At 33.8% G+C, this 9625-nt stretch overlaps 1 protein-coding gene across 1 annotated transcript in view; it reads right to left on the reverse strand.

Moving 5' to 3' along the window:
* The window catches only part of LOC136975654 (glycine receptor subunit alpha-2-like), a 75046-nt gene that overhangs the window by 9470 nt on the left and 55951 nt on the right, over positions 1 to 9625 (reverse strand). The window lies entirely within an intron of this gene.

Consider the following 9625-nt stretch of genomic DNA (forward strand, 5'->3'; position numbering starts at 1 on the left):
ATTGCATAACGCACTTCTTAATTGCAAATTTCCAGAAATTTCAGATGTTTGGTATTATTCGTCAAAAATTACCAATCACTGCTGTGCTTTTATAATTTTTTTCCTTTTTTCAGTAATTATTATTAATAATTATCTTAATTTACTTTTGTTGTAAATTTCTACTTAATCTCTAAATCAACTATTTGAATATTTACAAATTTAATTAACTGTTATGCGGATTTCCCAACGGTCATCCAGAATGTTTAATATTTTATTTACAAATTTTGTCGATTAATTTTTTAATATATTGTTTCCAACTTGTTCGTCACTCATATTTATCAATTGACAACCCAAAATATTGCATACAAAGCATTGGCGTAACTATAATTTTGAGTCTCATTGCAGAAACATTGGAGCCCCATCAATGTAAGAAATACCGAGTATTTTTTATATCATAAAAACACGTGAATACAAAATAAAATAAACAATTACAGTATGATATACTTCCCTCGATTAATAAATGAATTGGGTAAAATACGACGACGGAAGAAAGTAATTTATGACGACGACACGAGTCTAAAACTTCGTTATAGACAAGCAGAAAGAACCTGTAGAAAAGAGAATACTTTTTAATTTTCTGGGAATTTTTACAGCGAAATAAACGATTCGAGGTCAAACTGCGGTGGCGAAGAGAGTCGTTAAATCAAAAAACTGAGTGGAAACGACACGCGATGACTTTGAGAACCACTTTATGTCTTTCATAAACGGCCAACATACCAAATAAAATTTTATGGACAAGCAATTTGCACTGTTTTACAAAGGCGATAAAACAGATTTTTAGTTTATTTTCTATCTTTTTCCTTAAAAATGTAAGAAAAATGAACTCTTAGTTGGATTAATTACACAAATTACATGCGAGATTTTTTATTGTAACAATTTTATTACTAACAGAATACGGATAAAAAGAACAAAAGTTATTTTAATTAATAATATGCTTGGCTGAAAATCTAAAAAACAAAATCCGCGGACAGAACATCTCAGCTCTCATCACTCCTCTTTAGTAACTTTCCTACACTTCAGAAAGTGAGTAACGTATTCAGCAACCGTTCCAACTCTATTAATCATTGCCACGTCGAAGCACAGAATATGATCTCATATCTTCCATTTTGACCGTAAACATCCGTCTACGTCTTATTTCGGAACACGTGACGTTTCTGAAAATTATCCACGGATCTGGACTCTTCCACTTGATAAAACCAAGAATTAAGAAAATATCAAAATATTCGAATATCAAGAATTTAAGTTATTAAATTATCACTCGATAACAACTAAGAAAAAAAAAAATTATATATTCTGAAACTATTTCTTCAGCCATTAAGAGTAAAAGCGCTAAAATTATTAAAGCTACCAACAGATCTTTCACTTAAATAAATGAAGAAAATTCCCAAATAGAAAATTCTTTTACAAATTGTACATTCGGTTTACAATTGACAAATGCAATTAAATCCGAAGCTTTCACAAAGAAGGGTAAAACTTAATTTTTCTCGTATCGCCTTAAGTGGAAGGAAATAGCCGAGCTGTTATTTTAGTGGCACAAAAGTGAAATATTTCATTTTAATACAATAAAAAAGAATATTTTCTGATGAAAATGTAAAAAATTCATGATTAAAGTCTCTTAGAATAAAGGAGAAAAAATTTGGACAAAAAGTAAATAAGTTATCAAGAGAAAAAGGAGCGAAGTGGAAGCATCCATCAGGTTCTTTAATAGGACAGAAGAAATCTCTCCATAAACAGCGATCCATTGCGAGTAGATGCAAATTTTAAAAACGTTTAAAACTCGCATTAACATCTCCTCTATCCTCATCGGAAGGAGGAGAAGAATTTAATTTCATTTTGGAATATCAAAAATTCGTCATCTTTCGCTACATTAAAAATGCGTTTGGGAATTATTAAAAAATTTATACTTAATAGTGTTATTGCAGCTTCTGTTCTCCTGAATAAGTAAAGGTATTTTTAGATATTCAATAATGGTGTAAAAACCGAGAAGATGGTTTCTAAATTAACTTTTTTTTATTATTATTATTCTGGTACGTGCTGCAAATAAACCGAAAAAAATTTCTTTTGTTTATTTTTTAAAATTGATTCTAAAAGTGTGGAAATTGCCAAAACCGATTTTAAGAACGTGTTATTTTAAACGAGTCATCCGTATCCTTATCGAAAAATGATAAATTAAAAATCGAAAGTGTGTCGCATTTCTTGTGAAAGTACTTCAGTTCCATGCTTCGAGATGTGAAGAATATTTTTACTTCATCGTCCGAATAAACATTGGGTTAGGGTGAAGGAGGGCCGCACTCGGAGGTATAGCCCAATGTCCGAATAAACAGATTAAATAGTTTATTTCGTAAACTTTCGCAAAGTTTCGGAATTTGTGCAAAATAAAGTCACAATACGTACCAAACTTCCGACTGGCGTAACGAAAAATAAACACAATTTAATCCTCTGTTGATTTTTGCTTCACTTTAAACAATCGTAAATTATAACTAAGAATGCGTGAAAATAATAAGAATTTTACGACACTGTCCATAACAGTTACTCGTTTTCTAATGTGTAAACTGGATGGCGAACCACCGGTGGAGAAGAATTGAATAAACTAACAAAGAACGACGACGAAAAGTAATTTTGGATGTTTCTTGGCTTCGCTATATTCACGATCTAGAGACTAGGTAACATCCACAGCCAAGTATATTCGAAAATTAAGTGATATATTCCGGAAAGATACCTAGAAAATGATCTTACACTAAATAATTTTACAGTGTATACAACGATTAATTGAATTCTGGGCCATCTTGTATATCTCTTTTTATTCTTTACGACAGATTTTAAAGTCTGGGCGTATTCGGCTTAGATTTTTATTTAATTTAACTAAATATTTCATATTATTATAATAATTAATTAAAGTATTTAAATATTCAAAAATATAAATACATAATTCTGTAACAAAAGAAATATTTGTAAGAAAAATAACTTAAAATAAATAAAATTCAATAAAATTACGAATTAAGCCTCATCAGATTTTCCAGTATTATCAATAATTAAATTACTGAAGATAACAACGGAGTGACTGAGATAGACTTATCGAAAAAAAATATATCTGAAAATTTACGCATGGTTTACAAATTAGCGATTAGGTTCTGCATGGACTTAACTAGTTTAAAACATGTATGGAAAGAGGATAAAGTTTACACGTTCCACTACTAATTAATGGCAAGAACGTGTTAATCGATACGAGTATCGAACGAAAAGTTGGCGCCTCATCGAATATAAAAACACCAGAAAAGAAGAATTAGAGCATGACACGGCCAAATTGTTACGTTACGAAACGACGTGGTCAAGAGTTAAAACAATCGGAATTCGGAAAAGACGAGAGCACGTGACTTGTCTAATTAATCAATTCGAAAGAAAACCGACGAGCAAATTACAACAGACGAGCCATAAACATTAGGGACGAAAAGTTTCTCTGGCAGATCTTCAAATGAGAGAAACTCCGATTTCACTCCGATTGCCATAAATTATAGTTAATTGTAAAATATAGCGCCAAAGACCGGTCTAGTCAAAGACACCTCTATACACTTTGACGTCATCGTAAGGGATTTCCCTTTCGATTACGACTCCATTTAAATAATTTCATTTAGCCCGACTTATTAATTATTAAATTAGGTTATGGAATTGATTTGAATATTCGGTTACCGTACTCGGTAACTGAATATTCAAATATTCGGTAAAATAAATATTTTAGGATAGGATAATACAGAGAAGCTCCTTTAAAGTAGAACCAAAACTTGAAATTAAACAGTAAATCGAAAGCATTTATTCCAAGGAATGGAAATTGTATATTTGCGGTTTGGTTTCCCTTTTAAATATAATCCGAGGAATTAAAGCGCTATCGCTTCTTCCGTTTCTCCGGGTCGACGGCCACTTATCGCTTTTTGTAGAGATTTTAGCGTCTTTGACGGGATGGAGAATGTTGTTGCTGGTCGGAAATGGAGGCGAATAAAAGGAGTGGACGTAATACACCGGCCAAGCCAAGGAATTTTCTCCGCTCTAAAGTGGAAGTTTTAGAGGTTCCGAGCTTCGATCGTTCTTCAGTTATAAGCAAATAATCGATTTTCTGAAAAGTCGTAATGCGTGAAAGATTACCATTATAAAAGTGTACTAATTCGTCCTTGGGCCTAAATCGGTTTGGCACAAATCTTTTTATCAAGTAATTATATTCAATATGCGGTCGGTCGCATTTGTAGTGGCGAAGAAATGTAGGTACGCTACAGAAATGTGAGAAGACGTAATAAATTCCAAGAGCAAATAACGCAAAGGACCAGCCAATACGCGATTTACGCATTACTCTTTTTATGCCAGACCGTAAAGAATCCTTATTAATGTTTTGTGCTTTACTACTGTAATGATACTCGTAAATCGTAATTTCCGTGTATTATCGAATGTAATGGCGATAACATAAACAACTGGCAACATTGAATGCACTGTACGCCTTTAAATTACAATATCGTACGGGACGTATACGTAATACATTTATTTAATTTATTTTTTCTATTCTTCATAAGTTTTACTCTTAAAGTATACGAAAAAATATATTATTCTTCCCGTTCTGACTTATGGATATTGTATAACGAAAAAATTTTCTAAAACATTGTGTTAACAATGAATAAAAAAAGATTACAGTTAAAAAAGTAAAAGGAAATCGACTTGCAGAGAAAACTTTTTATTTACTTTGACAAACTTCCCATATGCATTTCGCCTCTTCAGTAGGTTTGACTGTACACATTTCATATTCCGACAATAACTTGTTAGAGGAAACCACTTATATAATTCACAAAAAATTCCCAGCATTCCGCTGTTAGCATTCCCGTATTGAAATTTACATTGTTGTTTTGCATAACGATAGCAAAATGTTCCTTTACTTTCCGTTTTACATTGTTTTTTTCCCTAAAGACAATTTTTAACTTATTAACATTGATCTGACAATTATTAATATTACAGTGTTGGAAGATAGGAGAATTACTAATTTTTAACCTTACAGCAGCCAAGTGTTCTGACAGTCTGATCTTCAGTCTTCTTTTTGTTTCACCGATGTAAAAACTGGGTTGTTACATGTGCATTCTATTCTGTAAACGACGCCGTCTTCTTCTAATAAATCTTTTTTATTAGTGCTTCTTATAATCATCATATTTGATAACCTGTTATTTTGGGATGGAGCCAATCTAATTAATTTTTGATTAAAAAATTTACTATATTTTTCATAGATACCTTTTATGTACGGAAAAGATACATACTGCTTTATTTCTTGACGTTGTTTAACTTTAAATCTATTTCTTAAAAATCGGTTGTACCAGTCAGTTAGCAATCTTTTGGGGTATCCATTTAGGATATATTTCTTATGTGTATCTTCGATTTCTTTTTCTCTTTGATCTATATTTGTTATTCTAGAAAAAATCTTTGTTATTTCCATTAAATATACATTATATTTTTGGTTTAAAGGACAATATGATTTAAAATTGATTACTTTCTTCGTATTACACGGTTTTTCAAATTTACAATATTCCAAATGAGTAGCAATGTAAATTTTTTTGTGAATTATATAAGTGGTTTCCTTTAACAAGTTATTGTCGAAATATGAACTGTGTACAGTCAAACCTACTGAACAGGCCTTTTATAAGAGGCGAAATGCATATGGGAAGTTTGTCAAAGTAAATAAAAAGTTTTCTCTGCTAGTTGATTTCCTTTTACCTTTTTAACTGTAATCTTTTTTATTCATTGTCAACACAATGTTTTAGAAAATTTTTTCGTTATACAATATCCATAAGTCAGAACGGGAAGAATAATATATTTTTTCGTATACTTTAAGAGTAAAAAGTAAGAAGAATAGAAAGTCTGACTCCATCGTTTTTATAATTATTTTGGAATATTTTTTCTAATTGTAGTATATTTGTATTTTTCAATTTAATCTAGTAATAATGATGGCCTCGATCGGAAAAAGTAAATTAGCGTAGAGTTCTAGCATTATAGGCACTGTATATTGATAGGCGTAACCGAGCTTTTAAAAAATGCTTTTTGTTGCTAATTACAGGAATATTTAAGAAAATAATAATAAATTTCTATCGAAACATTGCTAAACGGTCGGTTTGATGTCATCACCCGGTGCGGTCGCACCCCGTACTTCCCTAGTGATGCCACTGGACCGTCATCTAGTGGCATCGTCTAGTACCGTTCTCGGGCTTCATCTGGAGTTTTTTCACCTAAATGCCCCGACTAAACTCCATCGAAGAAACCTTTGGCGAAATGGAAGGCGCCATTACCCAGCGGAAACTGTAACAACCGAGTGGAACTTATGGATTCCTTTGCCGTATGTGGTTGGCAGATAACCGCCTTCGATCACACGAAACCATTTATTGTCGACTCCCTGGATATTCTAAACCACAAAGCCGTGTTTGTTTAACATTTTTTCGAACAAATAGATATTTTTTGCGCTGCGTGCCGTATCCTTCTTTTCCCCCATTTTTATTGTCAAGTATTTTCATATGAATAAGCATCATTAACAAGATGTTCGTGGATAGAATTGTCGGAAACAAATTTCTCGAGCAACAAACGTCGGCATTCTCGAAATTATCCGAGTCGATACGAATTAACAACGATAAGTGATAAGTATGGCTAACGTTAGACACCGTCCAATATCGTTTTCCTTCGACGTTAATACTTTGTGACGTCGACGGAATCGTACTACACACTATTCCTTACTCTTCTACGTCACGAGTACGAAGGGCGACGTCACCCTTCGAGTGAAATTTAAGGCATTAATTGTTGACGTGTAGATTAAAAATAAGATATAGACGTTGAAATTCTAAGAAAGTCGAGTAATTTGAAACGCTTGAAAGCGAGAAGATTTAGTCACGTGATAAAGGAAAGCTATTAAGTAATAAACAATAATTTCGCATTCTTATTTTTATAGCGCTATTAATGGCGTAACTGTCAACAACGAATTTCCTACAGAATTTTATTTAATTTCTTAAATTTATATCTTTTTAAATGTCTTTTTAAATATTCTTCCGTCTACCAAAACTACAAGATTACTTTTCGAGTAACTTCACACAAAAACACGTCTAGTGGAAGTAACAAAAGGTGATTACAACACGCTAACGACTTAGCCGTAACTAACAACTCGGTCGTTTTCTAAACTTGTCAAACCTCCAAATAAAGTGGATACGAGTCCCGAAGGTCAGGCCACTTGGTCGTAATTTTTTTAGAATTAATCCTTCGGGAGTTCATTATTCTATAATTGGACTACGATACGTATGTATACTGGTACTCAGAAGGGAAAAAAATACTGTCCCGTCATGCCGACTAATAAAGACTAGAGGGTTTTCTTATAATACTTTTCGTAGGAATGCCTATATGTTTTTATATGTTTATAATATTCCAAGATTTACAATTTTCTACTTTTTAACCCTGTTAAAATAGAAATCGGAACAAAAGCATTTGACCGAACACTAAATCTTGTGGTTGTTTATACACCAAATTCGGATTAATCCCGAAGGATTAATTCCGAAAAATATCCAAATACACACTCCATCTTCGAATAGAATACACTAAATTTACGCTTAAAGTGTCGTATAATTCCAACGAAATTTACAACTCACTGCACATTTTAAGTATTTCACCCATGTTAAATATAAAACAAGAGATATAATGGATAAATTGGAAATCCCTTCGTGTGGCCATTAAATTTTTTCCACTTGTAGTCTTACGAAAACAAAATCCGAATACACCCGACTTCGCATTCTATCTTATAATAAGAAAATTAAGCTGAACAAACCAGTCCTATCCGATTCTCGTAAAAGAAGAGTAGAAAACTCCAGCACCAAGCGGGTGTTAGTTAAACAAGAAAGGTGAAGACGCCCCACCGGAGTTAAGAGGTTAATTAAAATTGCGATAAGCGGCTTAACAAAGGAAGAAGACGACGACTTTGTGTCAAACCCAACGTCTGCGCCAACTTAACACTTTACAATACTCGGTATAGGCGAAATACGAGGTTTTTCCGCATCGTAATATAGAAACGGATGTAGAAATTTCTACAGACAAGATAAAGACTATAGTTGTGGCGAGTGAAACGACATCGAAGGACTTTAAATGTACTTTACGCAACAATTTTCGGATACAAAGCAATTATTGGAACGGGCGACGTTAGAAAATTCTCTAGTTGTAGGTGGACAATTGGAAGCGGTATCGATCGATCCGGCAAAAAAAATCCACTCGTCACACTGAAGTAGACGTGTCAGAAAGAGTTTTTGTCCAATACTTCCGGGTCACGAACTACGCATAGTAAGGAGGCGATACGAAAACGAGAAGAGGGCAAAGAGTCGAGTCAAATTTGAAAGTCAATTCGGCGCGTCCGACGGAGGAATGTGACAAAATTTCTTGTTAGAATACTATCAAATTTTTTCATCAACAAAATGATGAAGTAACGTATAAGATCAAGAGGAACAAACAAGCAATCGAACAGTTTGATATTACTCGGTAAGGCGGAAGAGAAGGGATGGACCGTAATCGACAAACTTCTGAATATTCCCTGCAAACAACCACAAGATTTAGTGTTCGGTCAAATGCTTTTGTTCCGATTTCTATTTTAACAGGGTTAAAAAGTAGAAAATTGTAAATCTTGGAATATTATAAACATATAAAAACATATAGGCATTCCTACGAAAAGTATTATAAGAAAACCCTCTAGTCTTTATTAGTCGGCATGACGGGACAGTATTTTTTTCCCTTCTGAGTACCAGTATACATACGTATCGTAGTCCAATTATAGAATAATGAACTCTTGTTACGGAACCGAAAAAAATATCTAATCTGAGTATAAAAAACGAAATCGTGTTTTGAACTCAAAATGCTGGTATATGTACTGACATTGGAAAATAGCCTGGCATGATGTACAAAACAATTTCGGCCGTTTCCCGTGTGGCACAGATGCCGTTCCCCAAAGAACGGCATCTGTGCCACACGCCCGATAGACCGACTGGCTTTTTGTCGCCTGTGATGAATACGGAAGCAAAACCGCAACGCCGCTGCACACGTTGCCTGGCATCTGCAGAACTGAGCAACTGGAGTTGATGGTCCGCAGACGAAAGCTTGGCTGAATCGTCAGAACCCGAAGGCTGCACCCTACTTTCCTTCGAATGCGCGTTACTGTATTGGCATTTATTCCACCATTCGCTGTGAATGAGTTGTGTGGAGATCTGCGAAGATCCGTGGTGTTAAAAATCGCAGGTAATGGGTGATTCGGATTACCACAAGGAGAGAGAAGCAAGACAGTCACTTAAAACTAATCTTTATGTACAAAATCATATATACAGATATACACATTATCCAACACACACTAGGGTGCACAGCACGTGGCGGTTCACAGAGTCTTTTAGCGAAGAGTACATTAAAACAAAAAAATTCCAACAAACGAAAAAATGTCCACTCGGTAATAGTGCAAAGCAGGCACTTAACTCACGTATATAAATTCTATCCCGTGTTTCACTATTCCTTTTACCGATGGAGACGGATTACAAGATCACCAATCTCCACCACAACG

This window comes from Centruroides vittatus, unplaced genomic scaffold (genome assembly GCF_030686945.1).
Source record: "Centruroides vittatus isolate TY-2023 unplaced genomic scaffold, ASM3068694v2 contig_377, whole genome shotgun sequence".
In the NCBI taxonomy this organism is placed as follows: domain Eukaryota; kingdom Metazoa; phylum Arthropoda; class Arachnida; order Scorpiones; family Buthidae; genus Centruroides; species Centruroides vittatus.